The sequence below is a fragment of the Patagioenas fasciata genome, chromosome 12 (assembly GCF_037038585.1).
Source record: "Patagioenas fasciata isolate bPatFas1 chromosome 12, bPatFas1.hap1, whole genome shotgun sequence".
In the NCBI taxonomy this organism is placed as follows: domain Eukaryota; kingdom Metazoa; phylum Chordata; class Aves; order Columbiformes; family Columbidae; genus Patagioenas; species Patagioenas fasciata.
In genome coordinates, this window is record NC_092531.1 from 18,762,936 (window position 1) to 18,776,884 (window position 13,949).

Consider the following 13,949-nt stretch of genomic DNA (forward strand, 5'->3'; position numbering starts at 1 on the left):
GATAGGAAACACTTATTTTTGAAATTTAAAAGATACTTTCTAATTCAAAGATATCAACTTGTATCTTTGCTAAGCAAAATGAAGGTTTTACTCAATATAAAGCCTGTTTCTAACTGTATTGATTCTGTCCTGTTTTTCTTGGCATCGCAGAAAATGGAAATACATTTCATGTTATTAATGTCTGAATTTCTGAAGTGGGATCCCTGCTCTCAGTGTAAATGTTCCATATTTAGTGACAGGATTCTGCAGAGATTTCAGGAAGGTCTTGGAGAAGGGCTGGGCAAAATTCAGATCAACATGTATACAGCTACATTTCCAAAATTTCTGAGTTGATGAACCGAAATAGAAATCTGGTTGTGCCTTGGTCTGTTTTTTTCACATCACTCGTTTCAGGGATGCAGGTTTGTGGGAACAAATTAATTTGATCCTAGTCTGTATGGAAAAATAAAGGGAGTGACAGCAGCTCTGTGTGTATGGAGCTGCTAAAGCTTGTGGAAACCTCAAATTCCAATTAAACCTTGATGCTTTGGTCATAAATTTCTCCAGGTAACTGTGCTTTGGCTTAGTCTCTCTCCCTTTCCCGCTCACATTTGTGATAATCTCCACAGTGAGTGTGGTCTTAGTTAACTGTTGCTCAGGTTGTAACTCAGAGAAGCAATTCAGGCTGTGAGAGCAACATTTCAATTATACGAATAATCAAATTCAAAATGTTATTTGAATAATTTGAGTTCTTAAATTAAGCAAGCACTTTTTTTGCAAGTGGTCTATAAATTACATTTTCCGCTACATTGGCAGTAAACGGGTAATTAATATCTCAACTTTTCCTTCTTAATGTTGATTTAAGAAAAATAAAATAAGCTTAGAACATAAATGAGCTTTGCTTTCATAGCTCAGACATTACTGTCCCTGCTCAGTTAACTGTGTAGCTCTGCTATATTTCTCTTTCCTATAGCTGGACAGGTATGTAAGCATACAGATCCTTCTGTTTAATTTAAATAGAGGCATTCTAGAACTAAAGAAATTAAAAACTAAGTTGTTGTATGTTTGCTGTTGATTTCAGAGAAAATACATCTTCATTTGGAAAATGAAATTATTTGTCTTGCTACTTCTCATCCTGTACCAACCAGGCATTTTGATTCACTTGCCTAACATCAAATGGACGTAAATGTAACTGCTTTCCTGATAAGGCAAATGTACCTAAGTTACAACAATAAAAATTTGCAATGTCATAAATGCAGGAAATGTACTAAAAAAAAAAAAATCATCTGACTTCTCAGAACGACTTTGTGAAAATGCCCATTTTATTTTGCCAAACTAAAGGACAGTAATTCAAATGGATAATATGGGATGAATTGTTAATATTTCTCAACCAGGGAGAAGTTATTAATTGGATCACTGGGTGACACAAAGAAGGTGTCACCAGTGACTAAATACATACATAGTTTAATCAGTTAACCCCTACGATAGATATTATGTTGATAGGGATACTTATAAGAAATAAATTTGCTTGTAGTGTAAAGGTTAAACACTTGATGGTCCCTTTCTAGGGTTAAATGTAATGAAGTCTCACCTGAGTGACAATAAGATATATAAAAGAGAGCAAGGGAGACAAAGAGGGGGAGAAAAAGAGATTGCCTGTTTCCAAAGCTACACTTAGAAATGGTAGAAAAATGCAGGGGAAATAAAACTATCTATTTCAAAAGTATCAATATTTTTCATTTTTATTTAACCAATTACTTTTTTTTTTTCCCAAAATATATATCAAGCACCTACCTGAAACAGCTTTAAAACCAGATATGTTTCCTATAAACTGTGCAGAGTGCACATGAGGCTAATGATAGCCATTCTTTATTTGCACGTCTCATTTGTCCATCCTTCCATCTTGTACTAAACTGGTTTTGTTTATGAGAACTGTTAAAAAAATATTAAAAATCCACTGAATTCTGAAATTCTTTCCCTCTCAGACTCTATTTCCCCAGCCTCTGCCCAGAGCTACGAGCTGAGCCAGCTGAGACTAGTGAAATATCAGAGAGACAATGACATTTGAATTCTCGGTTGTTTTAATGTAGAGCTTGGGAGATGGAAGATGGCAGAAAGTGAGGGGATCTATCCACATAACTGAAAAGAGACTTCACAATATAGAAGAAGGTCTGACACATAATCAGCAACGCGGTTTCATATAATCATAGCTTATCTAGATGGACTCAACTCTCACACTTGCTCTGTCAACATGGAAAAAACTCTTGGCTGCCTTAAATAGAGCCTGAATTTGGTATTTTTTTGCCCCACTACATCCTGCAGGGCACTGGAGATCAGAACCTATAAAGACCTTGGCCACAATCATATTTTAAACCCCTGCACAACCTTCTGTAAGTCCAGTGAGTGAGTGGCTCTGTGCTTCCAGCTGATGTGCATCTCCAGTCCTGCATCTTATGGAATATTCGAGAGTATTTAATTAAATAAATAAATAAATATATATATATATATATATATATATAGTTTTTTTTTTACCTAAAGAGATATTAGGCATGATTTTTAATTGTTTTTTGTTATTTGAGAAGATGAAAACATGATCAGAAATAATAGCTCCATCGTTTCCTACCGGTCAGAATCGGTAGTTAGTTAATTATTCAACAGGCTCTGGTGTTGCTGCCAAACCCATCCTTTCTTCTCAGAGAATAACAGACAAGCTTGTTAGAGCAGCTTTCTTTGGACTGTCACTTTAGTGTTGATATGGGATTTATTGAGATGCCAGCACTTTAATTTTAGTTTATACTTTTATTCTCTTATTTCTATCATTAAAAGCGTACAACTTTCCCTGCATATTTGTGCTGGCAAGATAAACTATATTCATATTACCTTTGTTACATCATGCCGTTCTTTTGCAGAAATTATATGCGTGGTTTAATGTCTTTGCAGAATTTTAGAATTAATCTGTATCTCGTTCCTGGTACCGTATGTTGCTGTTTTTCACTGGTATGGAAATGCAGGTAATCTTATGCCCTCCATGACATGGGCAAGTGCTTTACAAAAAAGCATCTTTGACAGTTATCTTTTATACTTTAACATGACCAAAGAGTTAGGCTCTTAACCACTAGGCCTTGTACTACTTTGGGATTGCACAAAAGGCACAAGTCTTGTGATAGCAGTATCCATTTATGAGTTTGCATTATCATTTCATAAGGCAAAACAGAAGGTGATATAAGCCCACTGCCATTCCTTAGTTTTTGACGGAACATATTCATCAAAAAAGCATGCAGTCCCCTGAGCTTGCAGCCATATGCTACAGGAAAATGTCACCAGTTAAAGATGTATTCATTTGCTGTTTTGAAAACTCTGTTTGATATTCATGCATTCCAAGTGTTTTGACCCAGATTTCTGTAGAGGCATTAGATCCAGTACTGAACAGGAAGCTAGACAGCTGTTGCTTGTGTAGTCAAAGGAAGAATTTAAAGTAAGGGGAAAAAAAAAAAGAATAAAAAAAAATGAAAACATTTATTAATGCATGCCAACATTTTGCACAGCCAATATGTTTAATACTAGATTAACTAATATAAGCATATGGAGATGCATTTGTTGCAAAGCTTTAAAGAAAAGAACAAAGAAAAAAGTTGGATGTATCTAAAGTTCACATAGAATAGAATTTGCACTTTCTCCTATAAATGAAAGCCTGGTGAAATGGCAACATACTTTAATTATAAGCTACTTGCTAATGTCACAACATTTAAGTTTGGGGGCTATATTGTAGTACAAACCTCTCAACGTATGCCTTGCCTAATCCAGAAACTTGCAGGTAATACAAATCTGTACTGAGTTGTGCAGTTTTGGCAGTCTATTTTGCCCGAGAGTCATAAAAAAAAAAATCATTTGTTGTAATTATAGATTCCTTTTTAGTAACTGCAAGTACAAAACAGTTATAATATAAATATACACATGTAATTATTAAATGCTGGCATTTGTTCTGTAGCTGTGGCAAAGACGCTGCATTTTGTTATTACTGGGTTTATACAGATATCGTTTTTCTGATGTTCATATGTCCTTTGGTAGTTGAGTAACAATTGTAAATAATATCAGAAACAAATGTTACGTTGGTTTGATAGGACTTTATGGGGTATTCATCTAATGTCAAAGCTACTTGTACAGATTGTCTCTCCATAGCTCTTCATATCACCTTCTGCAGGTGTGGGTGGTATGAAGTATTCCTTGGGCTGGCCTGGCTAGTCCTGGAAAGGGGCCCATTTCTTTCCTTTGACTGTCAAAGGGATTTTGCTGATTTGTCCAGATCAGGTGCCAAACCTTGAGACAATCCCCCTCAACAGTAATAAACATGATCAACTCACTTATTAGTATTAGTGGACAAACTTTTAAACTATTAAGTTCAGACAGTAATCTCCTATTAATTTCAATATTTTCTGTTAATAGATTTTATACCAAGTCAGTGCAAGAGTAGAGGAAAAGGTGAGAACATTTCCCCTCCCGAAAAATGTTTTTCATTTTCACAGTGAAAAATATGAAGATGGATGCTTTTCCCAATAGCTCTTTTCCTAAGTGTTTATCAAATAGTTTATGCAAACACATTTCACCTTATGGTTTATTTATAAACAGTTCAATTTCATTCTCCAGAAAGGTGTGGAATTGGTTACCCAAGCCAGGTGCTGGTTATTTATTTACTTACTTACTTATTTATGACTGGGTGAATGAAACTTTTTAAACAAGGGGAAAAATGAATGAAGAATAGTGAAGAAATGATGCTGCAGTTCAGAATGAATAAATCAACAGGTCTAAATGTCATGATGCTGAATTCTCCAGTATCTTCATGAATAGTTAGTCAGGGTACTTGCAGATGCCTGTTGACAACTAAAAACCTGCAGATTCAATGGTGTGGTTGGAATACACACACATATAGATATGTAGGCATACAATCTTGAATGATGTCCCCTATAAATGTCCAGCACTTCTGTTCAGAAGTGCTGCACATGCTGTGAGCACACATCTACATCGACAGATCTACATCGACAGGTATGTGTGCAGTAATAATCACTCTTCCCAAATAACACTGTTTGCACTTGAGGTGAAAGAACTTCAAATGTCACGTGGAATCTCAGAAATCTAAGGCTTATCTTTCTAATTCAATCCTCTAGTGATGCAGGGCTCCATCATTAGAACTGATGCTCTGGAGGTGACTCCTTCTCATAAGCCAGTTGGGGAGACAAGGCTTTTTTTGTCAAATACAATCCCTCAGATGTGTCAGAAACATCACGCTACAAACCTAGGAAATGCAGAAACACTTAATGAAGAGAATTTAGAAGGGCTGTGGAAAGATTATGGCTGAGAGGGGAGGGATTGAGCAGTGATGAGAAAACTATACCTTTGGTGGTTGTGGTTGTAGGAGTTTGCAACCAGAAAAGAACTCATAAACACTTATTTTCCTGTTGATTAATGAAAAATAGCTAAAAGTATCTTCCTGACTGCTAGGGAAATTTATTTCGTTAAGTGAACATTTCAGAGTGAAACACTGGAGTTTTTGTCAAATGTGTAACTTCTATGTATATGACCCTTATTTCCATAGAAGTATCATGCAAATATGTTTCACATAATTCTGTTCAGTAGTGATTACTGTTGAAGGTGAAGTTTGATATTTCCCTTTCCTAAGTCAATCAACAAAGCTAGAGGTCTTTCTAAGCCTCGTTGACCCACTGGGCTTGGTTGGGTGCACAAAAGAAATGTTTGGTTAGTCTGACATCTGGTTAGCTTTGACACCCACCCGTGTCCATGAATTCATTTATGTCCGTATCATCTGGGCACAGATCCAGGCTTGAGCTGAAGCGCATTTGTCTGGTAATAAGATGTTTCAATCCTTCCACCCTTGTCTTTTTCCAGTCATAAGAAACTTTGTGTCTTAAACTGACATATTTTCAATTTTTATAGTCTACTTTTGCAAGATACTTCCATATGGTTAAAGTTAAAATTCACAGAGGCTATAGATAGCTGGGTCACTCTTTGTATTGATTCAAAATGTGGTGGCAGAGTTAGGAAATACTAGCTCTGTACAACAAAATGTGAATTAATAATCGTTTAGTTCTTTGCTACTAGCACACCTGACACAAAATATCCTGTTATCCAGCCTGAACCACTTAGGAATGAGCAGTAACATACTGTACTATAGCCAGTTTGAACAGATGGATTTAGAACCAGAGAGTCAAATATATCCCTTTTTGGAATTTGTCTGCCTAATTTACTCATGTTACTGTTATAGAGATACCAAGATAGCTGATGGTTTTGCTCTGCACTGTATTTACTCGGCTGCATTGCCACACAGAAATGTGATTCATAGACTCACAGGAATTGCAGATGGAAGAGCCATATTAGATCATTCAATCTATCTCCCTGCTGATGCAGAATCGCTCACTACAGCTACAGTACATTTTCTAGTGTTTTGTCTGATCTAGTTGTAAAAGTCTCCTGACATGGGACTTCCACTCCTTCCCTTGGGAAATGACTCCACAGTTCATCTTTCAAAACTGGTGCTGTCAGAGACCAGCTAGAGAAAGAAGAGAACCATTGACCTGTTCTCAGTTGGGAATTCCTCCCTTCCTAATCACTAGGTGACCATGGAGATGCTGTGCCATTAAAATCACATGGTGCTTTTGGACATATCACAGATTTACAGTAATAGATCTTTTGTTTCTTCTTCTCATTTGCAGAATACGCTTTCTTTTTTCAAACCTAGCAACTTTCTGTTGCCTACTTTATCCCAATCCCTCTGATACATCTGTCGGTCCCTTACATGGTCTAAGCAAAGACTTGGCACCAAAAAAGCACCCAAACAATCTCAGCTCCTTTCTGCATCCTTGCACTTCTGATGTGAAGTTTCTCATTCTCACAGAGTCCTGGCCCACCATCAGTCCCAGTCTTTTCCCTGCTGCCAATGAAACTGTCTTTCTGGAGGATTTTGCTTTCTTGTTTACTGCTACTGTAGCTTTTCTTTTATTCCATAGGAGTAAGACAAAGGAATTTCCGGTTTTCTGCTTGTTCAGAAAACGTCTGGCCAAGGAGGTGGGAACTGTTGTCAGTCAGCATCAATAAACAATTTTCAAAAAATGTCAGCAAACTAAGAAATGAAGGAAAAAAAAAAGATACTTGACTGAATGAAATATTACACTTAAAAACCTTAGTACACTGTAAATAATCAGAGGAAATATTTAGAATTGTTGTGGGCATCATTTCAGTGGAATACTTTATTTATTTGACTTCATAAGGACGGGGGGGGGGAAGTCAAAGTTGAGGCAGACAGTTCCAGTTATCTGTATGTATACTGGCTTTTCGTTCAGCAGCTCTCTTTAATGGGGCCGGATGACCATCCTCCCATCCTTCCTGGTTACCTGCTTTTACTCTGACTTACCAAAACAAGGCAGGCCAATGTCAAAAGATTTCACTGGAATCAGTGGGCCATCTGCTGAAAAAGGCCAGATTTCAGCTCAGGAGCAATTAGGAAATGGAGACTGAAGAACTAAAACTAGAAAAATGGAGATCAGTTTAAAATATAGTGGTCAAAAAAATATACATATAGTTTTTTTCCTAGGTTCTCAGCCAGAATCGGATATACCAAATACCTAGTGAAAGGGCAGTAATGTCAGTAATTCTAGTCCATCTGGAAGCAATAACTACAGTCAATCACAGAGTAAATCCTTATCTGATGAGATTTCCAGCCCAATTTTTTTAGACACGAGAGGTTCAGATAGTTCAGATAAGGTTTGGCAGCTGAATTGGTATTTGTCCCAAGCAAACCTCCAGAGGTTCACCAGTCACTAGTAATAAATGAAAGTCTTTATAAGGTGATGGTTATTTTCTGGGCAACATGAGATAAATTGGTGGTGCCAGCCCAGGTCCTAGGAGACATCTGTCTGTATCTGATGCCATCACCAGCTTGCTTGACATCTCTGCAAAGGTGCTGGTAACCTGAAGGTTTTGATGAGCCTTCATCCAAAGCAGGTGGCTTTTGCTTTTGCCCTGAGGTAGAGTGGGAACCCAACTGTTTTCAAGGGCAGTAGATCCAGCACATTTATTCAATGGAGCAAAAGGCTCTTTGAAGGAGACATCAGTAGAGAAAACAAGCTGCTTGGGATGTGATACACACCATGAGATCCACATCCCTTCCAGTTCTTTCCCATTAGCTTGTTTGCCTGCTATGCCAGGTGCTCTCATTAGCCATATGTACAAATATTTGTCTAACTTTTTTTTTTTAATCATTCTGATACTGTATGTATAGGAAGAAATTGAGCCGATAATACGAAAATCAATGTTTGAAAATCTCCTTTTGGCTGCTGGTAGCCGGGGCCTCTTTTAACAGCCCCTGTTGCAGTTGGCTGACTGGCTACTTTTCCAACTACTAGGAACCAAACTGGGGGGGGGGGGGGGGGGGGGAGAAGATATGGATGAGATATTGACCTTCCACATGTCGTACATTTTACCAATAAGTATTAATGACAAAGACACTAAGGAGTGTAATCTCCCATCAATGAATCAATGCAAATCCCATTAACACTCCATGAGGGGACAAGATAACCATTAAGAGTTGCACACTTGCTCTTTGTGCAGGACTCCCTCTAAAGGCTCCAAAGTCCTTTTTGCCTCAGGACCATCAGTATATTGTAATTTTAATGAAATGAAGAGGTTTTAAGAGGCAAGGAGACTCAGATGAGTTTACCGTACAAATTCCAAGTTTGGTCCGTACAAAAACTGAATGTTTATTTGATGTATGTCAATTGTGCTAGAATCTGGAAAATGAGAAGTCCATAACATCAGCCATTCAGATTGTCAGCAAGATCAGTAAAAACCAGAGACAGTTAAACAGTCAGTTTCAAACTTCCTAGAAATCACGGGCTATCAGTTTTAAGTCATCTCTCTCTCTTCTTCCTCAATTCTCTGCTTTAAATTGTCCCTCCAGTTTCAGAAGTGACACCAAATACCCACCCTTGACCTCTTCCTTTGTAGATCTGCAATCATCTGCAGTAGTGATTTAACTCACAGTCCCTGCACTGTGCAATTTCTGCTTCTGCTGAAGCTGAAAACTGGAGCTAAACTTCATGGGAACCTAGAGGCAGCTTCAGGAGAGAGATTTAGCTTACTGCCAATAGCCAAGGATAAAGTAGTTAAAGAAAGCACTGATGTTACTCCGAGTAGTTTGTTCAAGTTAACCATTAGACCTACTGGGCAACTTTGTCAGGTTCTTGAAATGCTTTTGAACACAACTGTGTGGTGCAAATAAGAGGAAAATTCCTTACGTGTATCTAAATCATCTGGGAAAAATTTTCCTACCAAGCTGTCCTAATTTAGGCTGATAAATCAGAGAGGGGAAAAAAAAATATTCTGAGTTGCATGTTTTGTTTTAGAGGTTTTTCTTTTCTGAAGTACCTGGTAGGGAAATGTTCAAAGCCTCTGAGAGCAGTTTGTACTGAATATTAATTTGAGGGGAGGGTGAAGTCCCCTTCACTCTTTTGAAAGTCTTTCCTTAAATTTAGAGTAAATTTAGGTACCACAGTGTCAGTGAATTGAATAAAATCCTCTTCCTTAGTCTTTTATTTCCCTTCCTTCCTCCACTCTCCTGTATTTATGTCTGCCTGAAAATGCTGAAAACCCTGCCTGTAATTCCATTCCTTATTATCTGGTTTTGCAATTAAATGTGCAGTCTGTGTTACCAGTATCATGGGAAGACAACTGGGCTGTCTGCCTCCTTCCTGGTCGCCTCTCAATTGCTTCAGCCTGCAAAGAAAACATTGTGGGACTTTGTTCAGAACAGTAAGAAACTAAATATTTATCTTCCCTCTTCTAATTTATGCAGCATGGGATTAATATAGAAAGTACCAAGACTGAAAGGTCAAGTGAGCTTCCAAACACTGTTTCACAATGCTATATCACTGCACTTTTACCATGGCCTGCTTTCTAGAAAATGAAGCACCAGTAGCAATGATGCACCTAAAGAAATAATCTTAACTGTGCTATGGCCTGAATTTCTGTTATGTATTTATAAGTTTCATTTACATTTCCTGTAGGGATCATTATCTCTGCTGGAAATTTTAAATCAGTGTTAGTACCAAAAGAGTCCACATTTGTGGGTTACCCTCTAATTGTTTGCAGGCACCTGCTGATGTTTTAATTATTCAGTGGACTGGCTGTGGCATGAAGATAGTGTAGAATTGGGATTTTCTGGTGTTGGACCAAGTCAGCACAGCCCACATTTCAGTAATGCATGAAACGTTCCCTTTTATCTTTGCACTGCCATTTTTGTAGGGATTACAGGTGAGGTTAGTGCAAGTCAGCAGGTGTGCTGTACACCACAAAAAAGGGATCTATCTCTGGTAACTGCAGCTTTCATTAGTTTTAAGTTGGTTGAATCAGATAACGTGCCTCCTCACTGTGTCCTTTATACATCTTCCTGGTAGAGCTTGTCACTTGGTTGTGCCCTTCTTCTGAAGACAGAAAACACTTGTCCGTAAAATTGCATCGTGTGTCAGAACAGCACATCAGTTTCTACGCAGAAGATATTTTAAGTACTTTGCTAAAGTTGAATGACCCAGGCTACGAACAGATATGGTGGGTTCTCCATCTCTTGAAGTCTTCAAATTAGGAGTGGATGCTTTTCTGAAAGATATCGTTTAGCTGAACATGATTTATTAAGCTCACTATAGTGGGAAATGGGTGAAATACTAAGACTGGAATTATAGAGCAGTTTAGCATAAGTGACCTGATGACCTGTTCTGGCTTTAAAATTCTAAGAGCTTAGCCAAGGATCCAAGGAGTGAACACAGTTTTTTTATAAGCGTGATGTAAACAAGTTTATGTGGATGTGTGTGTGAACCAGGACTCGCTGAGGTTTTGCTGGAGGTCAGATTTGTAGCACTTTAGAGGATAAGTCCAGGTCTTCATGAGAAGAATAATTAAAAATAATAAGTAAGAGCTAAATACAGTAATGGCATTGTTTTCCTTTAAATGTCACCTCCTTTGGAAGAAAAAGAGGAGTGGAAAATTATAGGTGTCTGGCCAAAAAAAGTGAGGGGACATGGAGCAGGAAAAATATCAGCCATCAAAATCTTCTGGTTTGCAGATAAGAGGGGAATGAAAGATTTCCTGCACACAGGGAACAGAGGGCCCGGGGGGGGCCGTGGCCGGCTGGGAAATGCCCAGTGACATCTATAGAAACCCTCGCAAACAAACAGCTCCCGCCTGGCTCAGAAGTCGGGAGATGCGTGGGGGCAAGCGGGGCCGGGGGGGTGATGCTCCCGACCCCTCGGCCGCCCGGCCTGACCGAGACCAGCAGTCACATCAAAAACACCCTCAGCCTTTAGATGAATGGGCTGTTTGTTTTTCTACCCGATGACTTGATAAGAGGTCACAGGATGTGTTCTATTTATTTATTTTTTTCTCTCTTCCATTTTCCTTTTTTTTTTTTTTAATATAATGAAACAATAGGTTAAGAGGAGAAAAGCCCCAACCCAGTCCCAACAGATCTCTCCGTCCCCCGTGCTGCTTCATTTCCTGCCTTTTTGGAAACAGACATCCCCCTTTTGTTTTCCTCCAGCCTGGCCAGCGCGTGTCGGTGTGTGGCGGCCACCGAACAAATAGGTTTTGGCCACCGTCACCCCCTCGCCCCCGCCTGCCCACCCGCCGCCACTTGCTCACGGCCGGCGGCTTCCTGAGGCCTTGGGCGGCCGCTGCCGACCCACCGCCGGCCTTGCAGGAAGCCATGGCAGCCCGGGAGGAAGCGACGGGAAATCCCTGCAGCTGCCCGATTGCACTCCCGCGGCCGGCGGGACACGGCCGGGGCGTGCGGGCGCACGGCGAGAGCTTTCCTGTTGGCCCGGCCATGGTCCCCCCCACACTAAGGCTTGGAAATTGGTGGCACGCCGGCTCGCACACGCACGCCGGGGGAAGTGCTGGGAGCTGGAGATAAGGGCTCCCGCTTTGCGCTGGCTGCCACCCGGCTCCGCCGCCGCGGGGAAAGCGGGAAACAAAGCTGAGGCGCCCGGGAGACTCCCCGTGTTCTCCCAGGAGCTCTCGTGGCTGGAAGGGGACACTTGGTGTCTCCAGCCCTGGTTATGGGAAGGACAGGGACCAGGTAATTTGCTGGAGAGGAGCAAGTGAGCATGCCGGGAACCCCCAGGGAGATGCAAGTCTGATGAGGAGCAGGGGAACTGGGGGTGTTTAGCCTGGAGAAAAGGAAGCTGAGGGGAGACCTTCTTGCTCTCTACAACTATCTAAAACAAGGTCCTAGTGAGGAGGGTGGTGGTCTCTTCTTCCAAGCAGCAAGTGATAGGATGAGAGGAAGTGGCTTCAGGTTGTGCCAGAGGAGGTTTAGATTGGATATTAGGAAAAATTTCTTCACAGAAGGAATTGTCAGGCATTGGAATAATAGGCTGCCCAGGGAAGTGGTTGAGTCACCATCCCTGGAGGCGGTTAAAAGATGTGTGGATGAGGTTCTTAGTGACATAGCTTAGTGAGTGTTAGGCTGACGGTTGTACTAAACCATCATGAGGGTCTTTTCCAACCAAAAGGATTCTATGTCTCTATGGAGGGAGAATACTCAGGGCTGGGCTCAGGTATTGAAATTTTCACGCCCCTTCCCAGTCTGTCAGCCTGTCCTAAAACTGAGGTGCAAATGGGTTGTTTCAGGCACATATGAAATCCATGGATTGGTCCATGGCCAGGCACCAGTACAACACTAAACCTCCTCCAAGGAAATATGTCCCTAATAACAATAAACAGGGATGAAATTCAAAAAGCAACCACTGACTTCTGTAAAAGTCCATACACACCTTGTCTGTGCCAAACAGGAGTTGAGTAGCAATAGGAAAAATATGTTTTCTCTTCTGGCTGGAGCTGCCCGGAAAGAAGGATGACGGTATTATGTGATTTCAGCAGCTCTTAGATGCTGAATCTCACTGCAGAAAGCGTGGGGAGATGGCATCTTCAGGGATGAGCTGCTTCAGCCTGGGCCTTCCTGCCTGACCACAGTTTGCAGCCATGCTTCAAATCTGCAGTTTGCGGGAGAGGAATGTGACTTATAAATCTGTTCCGTATCAACATAACTTCTGATTTTGGCCTAAAATTATGGTAATTGGAAATATTTGTGAACTTGTAAGCTGCTAATTAAGGTTATCTGTTCTCAACCTTCCGTCTGATGACCTCTCATTATAATTCCTGTCATACAGGTGACCTTTTCTTTTGCACAGAGACTGCAGTGCTCATCCACGAGGCCATGCAGGAGTTAAAAATATATTCATATAAGCAAATTTGAACACAAAAATAAAATTGTCTTCCTGAGGTCATTGTCTCTGTAGACCAAAGTGAGGGAGGAAGTGCAGGAATGTGATGCTGATTAAGATACCACATGCTGGGCAGGTATCAGTTTAAACACTTTAGACTGTTACCTGCTCAGCAGGGGAGACTTGAATCCACATTTGATGATTAGGCCATATTTATGTCTCAGCTCAGCAAGTCTCTATACATTGTCCTGATGAGCAGAGTGTATAAAATTCACACAAGTGTCTCCATATTAATCAGAGAGGTGAAAAAAGGTTTCACAGTGATGCTGGGTTTCTAAATATGTGGGTGTCCAGGGCCCATTTACCCCAGGCTGTATCATAGGTAAATCACAATCCACCTACTCTACCCCCTTTAACATTTTGGATGAATCATGCAGCAAGCTGAGCCACATCAAATTAATACGTGTTCAGTGACACAGGCAACCAAACTAATAATCTGCTGCCTGAAGAAGGCAGTTTCTTTCTAGTACATGGAAAACTATGCATATATTTTTATATTCATACAAATATCTATAAACTAAATACACACAGATATAGACTTCTGTATATGTCTTGCAGCTGTACAGGAAAAACTGTAGCTATGTTATACAGTATTTGAAAGTCTCAAATTCTGATTAGCATTCTTGA

General features: G+C 40.1%; 1 long non-coding RNA gene across 2 annotated transcripts in view; it reads left to right on the forward strand.

Annotated features, from left to right (window-relative positions):
- The window catches only part of LOC136106894 (uncharacterized), an 84,166-nt gene that overhangs the window by 43,172 nt on the left and 27,045 nt on the right, over positions 1-13,949 (forward strand). The gene's annotated exons all lie outside the window — the stretch shown is intronic.